Here is an 11,449-nt window from a genome sequence, read left to right as displayed (position 1 = left end):
TTGGCAATAATGTTTTGAGATGCGCATTAAATCCTTTCACTTCACAATCTGACTTTTTAAAATTCAGTTGTAAAGTTTTTCTAAAGAGCACGTCTTAAGCATTTTGGAGAAGTCGTGTATCATATTTTGTCCCAATAAATTTTTATTGTTAAATAAACATAGGTTTGAAGTCTATCTTGCAAGTGCATTACTAATTAATAAAGGATCATAGTTCCAAACTTACACACATCAACTGGGAAATAGTGTGCAGCTCCATTTTAACAATAATCAATCTCTCGCATTTACACTATATAACCATGCCTTACCTTTCACTATCTAAGGATGGCTTGTCCAAACTATTAGATTATGTGGCCAATACTTTTCATTAACATTACATTTGTTTCTTAAATCTTTTTTAGATCTTCATTTCAAAAATAGAATTTAATGTTATCACTTTAATGTGATGTATTAATCCTATAATTTCTTTTTGATAGGATAAGTCTCACCACGAAATTATGTTTTTTTTCAGGTGATATGGTTGTCTCACTAATATTTTAATAATTTATTTTTCATATATATATATATATATAGATATTGTCAAAATGGTGTCTTCTTAAATATAAAAAGGGTGAGTGATACTTAAATATTTCCTTTCCTTTTCATTCAATGTTTTTTGGTAGGATAAGTCTCATCAGAGAACTAAGTTTTTTCAGCTGATATGATTGTCTCACTAATATTTCAATAAATATTTTCTTATTACCTTTTTGTGGTCAAATAGTGTGTTCATAAATATAAGAAGGTTGAGTGATACTTAAATATTTCCTTCCTTTTTCATTTGATGCTTGGAATCAAACTTGTCTTGCACACTATTTAACCACCTTATATAGATGGTGCACTTGAGAAATACGACTTGTATTCACTTTCTAAAGGTCTGCATAAAATTCTTAAGTCATTCTCTTCTAATTTCTCTAAATATCAACTATGTGTCATAGACTAATGGAAAAATTACTTAATCCTTTTTATTATATAAAAAAAATTAAACACACTTTTAATCTTTCATCCAAGAAAAATATTTAGTGAGAAAGGGTTACCTACCACTTTTTTCATAGAGTCCTCTGCTATTACTAAACAAGGGTAGCTACAAAGTAGCAAGAACCTATTTAAAGTTCTTAAATTTTAAGTTGTGAGAATTTAGTGTAATATTGGTTTTTTGTAAGAGAATTTTTCAAAGCTGCTAGAGTTTTAAGTTGTGAAAATTTTGTGTGGTTTTGGGTTTTCCATGTTATTAAATTTTGTCGAAAGGAATTAAATTTAAATTTGTGAGAATTATGTGTGGTATTGGGTTTTTGTGTTTTTCAATTTTGTAAAAATGAAAAGAAAGACTAGGTATATTAGTGATCAAGAAAGGTTATAATATCATAGACATTGAGTCTAGCAGCCACAAGGAACCTTCCATATTGTCTTTCTTTATGTGAACCTTCCATATAGGCATATTATGTGCAACAAATTTCAGACCAATTTCACTCATGCATAGGGGTGAGACACTATATTTCCATAGTCGTTGTTACAGAGGTCATGGGGAGATGTTATTACTTTAATTTCTTTAAAAACTATGTTGAGTAGCCTTCCAAGTTGCTAAGTAGTTTCACAAGTGGTTTATGATGTAAAACATTTGTGGAAGATCTTATTAATTTAATTTCTTTAAAAACTATGTTGAGTAGCCTTCCAAGTTGCTAAGCAAATTCACAAGTGGTTTATGATATAAAACCTAATTTCAAATGAAGAGCAACCCATCTCAAAGATACTTGTTCAAATCCTCAATGTAGCTTGTGTCAAACTCTTATACTTGTTTCCATCTTCCAAATGGCTATTTGATTATTTAATTCCAAACAAAAGTATCTTATGAACTGCAATGTCCATCTTCACAAAAGCACATACAATAAATTATAGCTGTAGGTTATGATATCTTTACTCTGTGCATATGGATGCCTAAGTATTTTCAGTTGAAAAGAAAACCTACATACTAATTCTCCATGGCTTAACAAAGATGTTTCTTGAAATGTATCTAGCTTAGGGAAACCTAGTATTTGAAAAATACTTAACTAAAATCTTTCCCTCACCTCTGGTGAAACTGTCATTGAAATTTCTTGTTCAATACTGGAAAGCTAAGAGGCACTGCTTGGTTATTTAAACCACAAGGAGAACTGACACATATGGTGGAAATGCGGATCAAAGTGGAAGAATGATACACTGCCTTGCAAATGCTTTCAACATTAACTACTTGTGTGCTGATTAATTCTTTAAAGTTTCTTCAGTTTTTCAGCTCAGAGTTCATGTTTGCTCTGTTTTACCAATTTTTTTAGCTTTGGGCTTTTGAAAAGTTGCACCTCAGGATCTATGTTTGCTCATTACCAATCCATTAGCTTTGTTACTGATTTCTGTAAGGAGATGCTAACTTTTGTCACCTGTTACTACCGAGATCTACCTCTAAGCCACAGGCCAAAGTGGCCCATCATTTTCCTTTCTACGTTAATATAAGCTCGGGTTTTGATGATTGTAATAACTTTTGTTTCTCTTCTGTGGGACATTTTGTGCAGGAGTTCAAACAGTGTATATAAATAGAAAGATGACGAAAGTGACAGTCACGAGATATGTGAAGCCGAAAAAGGTATTGAAGAAAGTGAAACGCACTAGGAAGCGTGCAGAACTGTGGCCATATGTGCCATACAGCTCGGTTACCCAACCTTTCTCTACTCAGAAGTATGACAAGAAAGCCCTTGTTGGGTTTGTGAGGAAAGAGAGCTTCAACACCAGTTCTATCTCCAACAGCCAAGATGATCCGTACGCTACTAACATGTTTGGTGAAGAATTTATGTTATTCTCTTGTAATCTATAGGCCCCCAAAGCTCCTCATAGATGAGAAGCAGCTCTCCATTGTGAAGCAGCTCTCCATTGTGATAGCAATCTTTGTAATGTTTCTGGTAAATCCTTTAGAATGATATTTCATTCTGTAATATGATGGGATTCACTCTACAAGATTAGGGGATTCACTCTATAGAGTCCATGTCATGCCTTGTGAATCAGCTCTCCACTTATGTTTATTTTCTCTTTAATGACCCTAATAAATCCTATAGAATGAGATTTCATTCTGTAATATGATGGGATTTCACTCTACAAGATTGGTTTCAGTTTTACTTGTATTGTGGTATATGAAATTTCTCAGTTTTACTTGTAATAGGATGGGATTTCATTCTGTAATATGATGGGATTTCACTCTGCAATATTACCTACTAAATTTTACTTGTATGCAAAGATTACTACTTTCTTTGTTGAATATTTTATTTTAATTTTATTGATTTCAGTCTATTATATTATATTTTATTATAATTTTGTTCATTTCAGTCTATGATATTTTATTCAATTCTATCACATTGTTTTTCGAAATTATAAAAGTAAAGGAATCTTCCTGTCTGTCAAACTGACATCACACCTATTGAGGGCATTTCTGTGCATGCTAGCCTTCAGATAAGGATTTTGCAGCATGGGGTCAAAACTTTGTAGATGACAAGTATCACCTTTTGCACATCATAGATCCTACTCTTCGACCAAAGGTTGAAGGAAGGGAAGAAATCTCAGTGTCTGTGGGGATTGCATTGAATTGTGCTTCTGCTTCCCCTCAAAAGAGACCATCAATGATGGAGGTATTGCATATTCTAGAAAAAATGCCATCATCCTCAACCGATTAACCAATTCTTTCTTCCTGTGTAGCATCCTTGCTTTGACATAAGTTGGACAGAGATGAGGACTTACACCCACATTCCATATTCAACAACTCTGTTTAGACATTGACATAACTCATATAGACATCTCTATGATTGGCACTCAGCAACAAACAAACTCTGTTGTCAACTCAGCTGCTTATGAAATGGCCAGAGTCTTCTTAAGAATTTCAATATTTCTACAGTTGAGAATTGTAGCAAAGCTCAGGGATTAAACTTAACTCCATGCTTATGAGGCATCCACATTCTCACAGTTTACTTGCAGCTCATTCTCAGTTTTAATGGGAAGGTGATATATGGTGTATTATTGTTGCAGTGGCAGGGGACAAATTTTATCCATTTACTGGAGGAAAAAAATACCTGGTCACAATGTGTCTGTTTGATTTAGACTAGTAATTTTTTGTTTCAATAGCTATCGAATGTTGGAGGAAGGCTTATCATTGCAAATGATGGTGTTTGGGATGCATTGAGCTCTGAGAAGGCTACAAATTGCTGACGAGGCTTGCCAGCAGAACTTGTTGCAAAACAAATTGTTAAGGTACAAATACTGTTGAAAAGGATAAGAAATCAATGTCACCATCTTTAAGTTTATTTCTATCATAGCCTAACCGTTTGAGCTATAGGAGGCTTTGAGGATAAGAGGACTTAGGGACGACACTACATGCATTGTAGTGGATTTGATCCCACCTAAGAAATCCGCACCACCAGCTCCAGTTAAGAAGGAGGGAAAATTTAAAAAAAAATTCAAAAGGAAATCCACTGATTCATCGTCTAAGTCAGTTGAAAAGTAGCAAAATATAGACATTGTCCAGGAAATCTTTGAGGAGGGGTCAGCAATGCCCGTTGAAAGGTAGATAGCCATTTGCAGCTTAGCATCCTTGCAGTAGGTTATGTTTTGTAAACACAGACTTATCATTTAAAATTGCAAAGGGAGTAGCCAGAGGCCTGGCTTATTTACATGAAAGGAAGTTTGTTCATGGAAATATTAAGCCAAGCAACATCCTTCTAGGCTTTGACATGGAGCCATACATAGCAGGTTTTGGGCTAGAAAAGCTATTGGACAGTGCCAATGTCAAGTATAGTAGCTCTGCTATCCACCTAAGGAGCCTTGAAGGTATATTTTCAGGGAGAAAACGATGGCAGGTTGTATCCTCCATGGTCACTCTAGAAATCCTTATAAACCCATGTAAATATAGTCTTTGATTAATATAAAACCTTAAGTTACAATCTCTCTCTCTCTCTCTCTCTCTCTCTCTCTCTGTCTATATATATATATATATATATATATATATATATATATATATATATATGTATGTATGTCTTATTGATAACCAAATATGTATATATTATTTAGATGTATCTTTCTCTCAATTATAAAATCTCTTAGATTTTCAGCCAATATTGCTTTAAATTATATAAATTTGAGAAATATTGGCCAATCTTTTGTTAAGATATTAGACCTTATAAATAATAGGAAAATATTTTCTACTAAAATATAATTTTCTCATTTTCGACACTAGGGAAAATATGCCTACATGCCTACTTTTCATCATCTAATATGTTTTTATGATGCACTCCTGCAAATCTATTTGTTTGTTTTGATCCCTTTTACAACAAAGGTCATGCATGCGTTAATCTAACCTCCACTTCCCTCAATCTTGGGAGATATTAATGTGTGCACTCTCACTTCATGAATATCAACTCTAGTAATTAAATTACATCCATATCCTTGAGAGCTTGTGTTATCCATGTTGATGTAATTAGATGTAGCCTTAAACCTATTTATTTAAGGAGAAACACCATTAGGAAATTTTAGGAAGCTTCTCTCAAGAGTAGTAAGTTCCCACAAATTCTTTTTTGTATTATTTTCAAATAAGAATTGATGTTTATCTTATTTTTTTATTTAGTGACCTTATCTTCTTTAGCACATCTCTAAACATACTTAACTACTCTCTAAAATATCTTAATATGTTGTTAACAGGAAATCTATATAGGATTCTTTATAAAAGCTGTTACTACACTTTTCCCAAGCTACCTTATCCTGTTCATTAGCAAGCATCTCTTTTGTAACATCGAGTCATTTGTGGACATTAAAATCATTTTCCTCTGTCTTTCTTTCTTTTATATTAAGTTTTCTCTACTGATTGGAGATCATATTACATGATGCATGATTAACAAATGCTTCTTATTTGTACGAAAAATACACTGGAGATATAAAAGACTTAAGACACATGATAAATGAAGAGTTTGGTTTTATTTATCTAGATCACAATATCACACATATGAAAATTATTTCACCATTTGAAAAACTTATCATTTCTTTATCCACTCACTATATGAGTTCCATTGGGAATGTAGAGCCTTACAACAATAATATATTAGTGCAATTTTCAAAATTTCATATAATCTACTAATTATCAGCACTAAACTCTTTATAAATGAAGTTGAAACACTAAAAAATGGTGCTTGCCTTTTAATTTAAAAGAGAATTATCATGGTAAATTGGTATAAGAATATTAGTAGAAAAAATCACCTAGTCATAAGCCTAAATATTTGCAAAGGCAAATTCTTCATGTGGCATAATCAATTAACCATGTGATCTTGCTACATGATGCAAAAAAAAGGACCCATGGATCCTAATACTTTTTAGGGTTCTTTTTCAATTCAATAGGCTTTTCTTCTTCTTCTTCCTGAGATGGTAAAGATAATGACTCAAGAATGACTCTAAGCTTACTAGATAACCAAATTCTCAGCATACCTTGCAATTTCCACACTAGCCACTTACGGATTTTCAATCAATGTTTAGATAATAAATAATGGATGGGCATAAAAAAAACATAAACATTAACACCAAAAATAATAATAATCACATGAACGTACTGAGAAAGTGGAAACACATAACATATCATCTTCACATTGGATACTTTGGAGAAAGACAATCTTGAGTACCATGATCAAATAAAGAAACACGAAAACACATAAGATATCATCTTCACATTGGATACTTTGGAGAAAGGCAATCTTGAGTGCCACGATAAAATAAAGAACTACCGGACTACGGGAGAAGTGAGTGTTAATTTTTAAAATTTTGATATAAACATTGGTTTTCAAGAGAAATTGCAATTAACAATGTACGAATTACTAAATAAATAATTACCAATTAAACTTTTAAGTCAAGTTTTAAAGGTGCAATTAAGTTGAGCTTTCATCTTTTCATTCAATTGATGGACACTGAATATTAGATATAACATAAATATATAGGAGTAGCATGTGAGTGTCGGTTTTATAAAGAAGATTCTTTTTATTATTAATAAAAATATAGATAGTCAGTTTCATTTTGCAGGGTTATAAATATGAGTTATAAATACAAGACCTAAAAGGTTGTAAATATTTAAAGGGTTGTAAATATGAGTTATTAATTGTTTTTACTCAAAACCTGATAAATAGCAATTTAGCAATTTCATTTTAATTGAGTGACTCAAATTCATGTTTCTTTAGGTTGAAGGTAAACCCACTAAAGTGGAAAAAACTGTGATGCCAATAATTACAGGGATTGTCATCATGGGGTGATAACAAAATTTAATATTCCAAGAAGAGGAGGTGGTAGTACATTCTAAATAAATTAGAAATGCAACAACATAAATGTTTGCAATAAATTTAGAGAGATCCACCTTATTGAATAATGCACACACTACATGGATAATGGATTTCCGCACTTTATGCCTTACGACGTTTTCTTTGCAACATCTGGTGCAAATGCTAGTTATATTTTTCGTATCTTGTGATCCCGACTAGTTTTGAAGTGACCTAAAAAGGCATTATATAAATTTATATGTTCGTCAATAATTTTAGTTTTATTGTTATTAATTATGGTAAAAATTAATATGTTTCTTCTATTTTTCAATTTCAATAACTTTATTAATAATCAATAATAATAAAAAAAAAATTATAATATAATGAAATTTTAATAACATTTTAAAATTTATATAGATATATTTACAAATTTTAATAATATAAATAAACTTTTAAATTATTAACTAATATAAACCTATTTTAAAATTCTCAATAATATAAATATATTTTAAAACTTTTAATGGTTATCAAAATGAGAAAAGCTCTTTTGTAAAGGAAAATAATAAAATGATGGGAATTTAGGAAACTCTATATAAATACACTCAAACATACTTAAAGTATTATGATTTTTTTAAAGTTAGGCCTTTAATTCTTAAATAAAATTAAATATTTACAATAATTGATTATTACATTAGAACTAACTATATATATAATCGTTTTAAAAATCATAGATTTAATTTCTAAGTAAAATTATATATAAATTTAAGTTTTGTTGCATATTATAAATTAATATCATGATTTTTCAATACCACATGTCCAAAAATCATAAGTCATTTCAAAATCAAAATATTTTAATTTAATTTTATACAATATAACAAGATTCTTAACCATATATATTTATCCCATGTTACCATAAATATAATTAACTTGTAAATTGGCTTTGTTACAATACCATGAGCCATTACTATGGCTTATCAATACCACTTGCCTAAAACCCATAACTCATTTCAAAATCAAAATATTTTATAGATATTTTACTTTAATTTTATTTTATAAGATTTATATAAAGCAATTTGGAAATATATAAATTTAAATCCAAAATAAAGTTTAATATATATAAACTCTTAATCCAATCATAGATAAAAATTCTCATCTCGTAAAAGTTTATGTAGCTATTATGAAAGAAACTCTTATTATGTTAAATTTTTATATTAGTTTTTAATATTACTAAAGTATGTTTAATTTTGATTTAAGTTTCTCACACATACATAGTTACTATTTAAAATTATCAATCATTTTTTGCATAAGAGGTCAACTAATTATTTTTTCTTAAGATTCAAATATTTTAAATAGAACTATCCATGTTGAATATGTAACATTTTGAGGTTTAATTTTCAATAATCATTATTATGGTATAGTTTAATTATTTTATTGGATATATCGATATTTTTTAATTTGACAATAATTTTTTTGTTTTTTTAGTTATTTTAAATACATTTTTATAATTTTGAAATTTATATTAAGAACAATGTTAATGTTGTTTTTAAGTCTTATGAGAGATTTAAAACTTTTCAAAGGTTTCAAAAATAAGCAAAACTAGTTGAACTATTAAGGCATTTACAAAATTCCCTGCTCTTATGGAAAATCTTACATTGGCAAAACCAATCATTATGTCCAAACCATTCTTAAAGAAAATATTATTTATGCACATTATAAAAGTCTGAACAAATATGTGATTATTGAACACACACAATTACTATTTAAAATTATCGATCGCTTTTTGCATAAGAGGTCGGTTGATTAAATTTTCTCAAGATTGAAATATTTTAAATAAAACTATCCATGTCAAATATGTAACATTTTGAGTTTAATTTTCAATAAAAAAAAATTCTAAGTAAAACTGATCTATTTATAAAGACATAATGTACAAAGAGGCTCTGGCCTCAGCGGCACTCAGTCAGTTGTATGACCAATCTGAGCATCAAACCTTGAAATCGTCACTGCCCCAGATGGGGAAACCAGTCTGGCTACAAAAATTAGGACAATTCAAGTTACTCTCGCAAGGGGTATAGTTCAATAATTCAAAAAGTCTAACAAAAAACTGTAAATTCCAAAACTTAGCTCATAATTTTCCGTTGTAATTGACAATTGGGAACAAAATTCAAAATTTTCATTGCCCAAGTTGGGGACAAAACCAGAAAAAGACTTGACAGGAAACAAGGTTTAAATGACAAGTAACAAAACTAATCAGAAACAGATTCAAGGCTCACCACGTAACCTGGCCAACAACTGCAAGGTGTCTTCTGTTGGCTCTTCCTCTACAACCAGACACCATCCATCTTCCTCAAAACCAGCATGATCGTCCACAGTGCTACTTGTGCCCACCGACATTATAGACGTGTCATCTTACCGGCTTCCCAAGGCCTTTGTGTTGACATGTTTTCTATCCACATCTGGTTGACTGCCAGCTACCGCTTTTCCATGTAGGGTTGCTTTGCCATCGTCATGCTGCTGATTACCAGGGATGCTAATACTGCGGTTTCTTGGAAGCACTTTGTTCTGCTCGTCCTTGCGCTCAGGTGGAGGTGCTTGCGAATCAATTTCTTCCGAGAAAGGAATGGTTACCATGGCAGTAATTATAGGTCAGGTTAAAGTGCTGCGAAACTGGAATTGAGTGACTTGGGGAGCTGGATGCGGAGGAAGGGGGAAATCCACTGAGTGAATTGCAATGTCCCTCCATTTTGTGCCTTGGAGCCTGACGCGTCCCCTTCCACTTCAGGTGTCTGGGTAACGGCCATAGAGAGAGCTGAGAGGATTGGAATTATCAGCGAAGGAGTCAGGGGAGGCAGTGGTAGAGCTAAGCGATGCCCATGGGGGAATGATGCCTCCGTGAGTGCCTCCACGTCTTCTTCACATTTAATGTTTGATGCGAGCCATGCCAGGGTTGAGAGCAAGGTTGGCAGAAGAGGGGTTGGTTGAATTTCAATGCAGAGGCTGAACAGGGGTGGTCTGAGCCTGGTTTAAGTTGCAAAGACTGGAATGAGAGTAGTGAAATCCATTGCTCAAATCAAGACAACTCAGTAACTCGCATCGACTTCCTATCATAGTGCAAGAGTAGGGATTTGCAGCCTGCAGACGGCAAACACAATGGAGCAAGGGGGGAAGAATTGCATGATTCTCTACAGGTTCCATGAAAATGAAGGTTGTTGAGGTGTCTTAGCCTTCGGACACAATTAATGGCTCCTTCAAAGTGTTTTGAAAGTGCCGGAGGTTGGCATGGGGGACGACATAGGTGGCCATGTGGTCATCCTATCTTCTGGATGCCCATCTTATCATATTAATTTCCATAGTAATCACCTGCATCTGGGTGCGTTTCTTCTTCATTTTCCATTTCATTTTGCACCAGATCATTGTAGTCCTATAACTGAGGAGTAGTGGCAGTAGAATTAAGTGTTCCTGCATGAAGATTCTTTCCACTATCAACTCCAATGTTAGATAAAAGATTTACTACTTTGTTGCCATCCCTAGGAATGTGCTTAAGGGTGACTGCTCTATGAGTTGATAGCCATTGTTCAATCTGCTCCAATCGTTTGTCCAATCTCCAACTGCTACCGAGTTTGTATGATGGAGTCCCCTGTAGAATCTAATTCACCATGTTAATAAGAATCTGAGAATCCCCTTCAATTATAAGTGGGAAGAAGCCATGGAGTTGAGCAAGGAGGAGCCCCTACCATAGCCCTTCTAATTCAGCTGAGTTGTTTGTATCCCAACCAATTGAACCCATAAAAGTTAGGAGAGGAGTGCCTTTGTGATTTCTGAAGATTCCTCCATATCCTGCTTTGCCTGGATTGCCTTTAGACGCTCCGTCAAAGTTAAGTTGTATCATATGTATGGGTGGAGGAATCCATTTGTCTGCTGCCATTCGTGGAGATGAATTTTTACCTTGATTTGCCTACATCTGGTTCCACTGGAGATTCCAATTTACCCACATATTACGTTCCTGTGGAGTGGAGGGATAGTCTTCTTCATGCCAGGTTTGGAGAAATAAGGTTTCTCGAAGGTTTTCACATATATTATTCCATAGGACTTCTAAAGGGGTGGAGTGGTCCTTGAAGATG

The sequence above is a fragment of the Pinus tabuliformis genome, chromosome 2_2 (genome assembly GCF_031772625.1).
Source record: "Pinus tabuliformis cultivar Carrire ecotype Pingquan chromosome 2_2, CPIR1, whole genome shotgun sequence".
Taxonomy (NCBI): Eukaryota; Viridiplantae; Streptophyta; class Pinopsida; order Pinales; family Pinaceae; genus Pinus; species Pinus tabuliformis.
Note: the sequence above shows the minus strand (reverse complement) of the source record.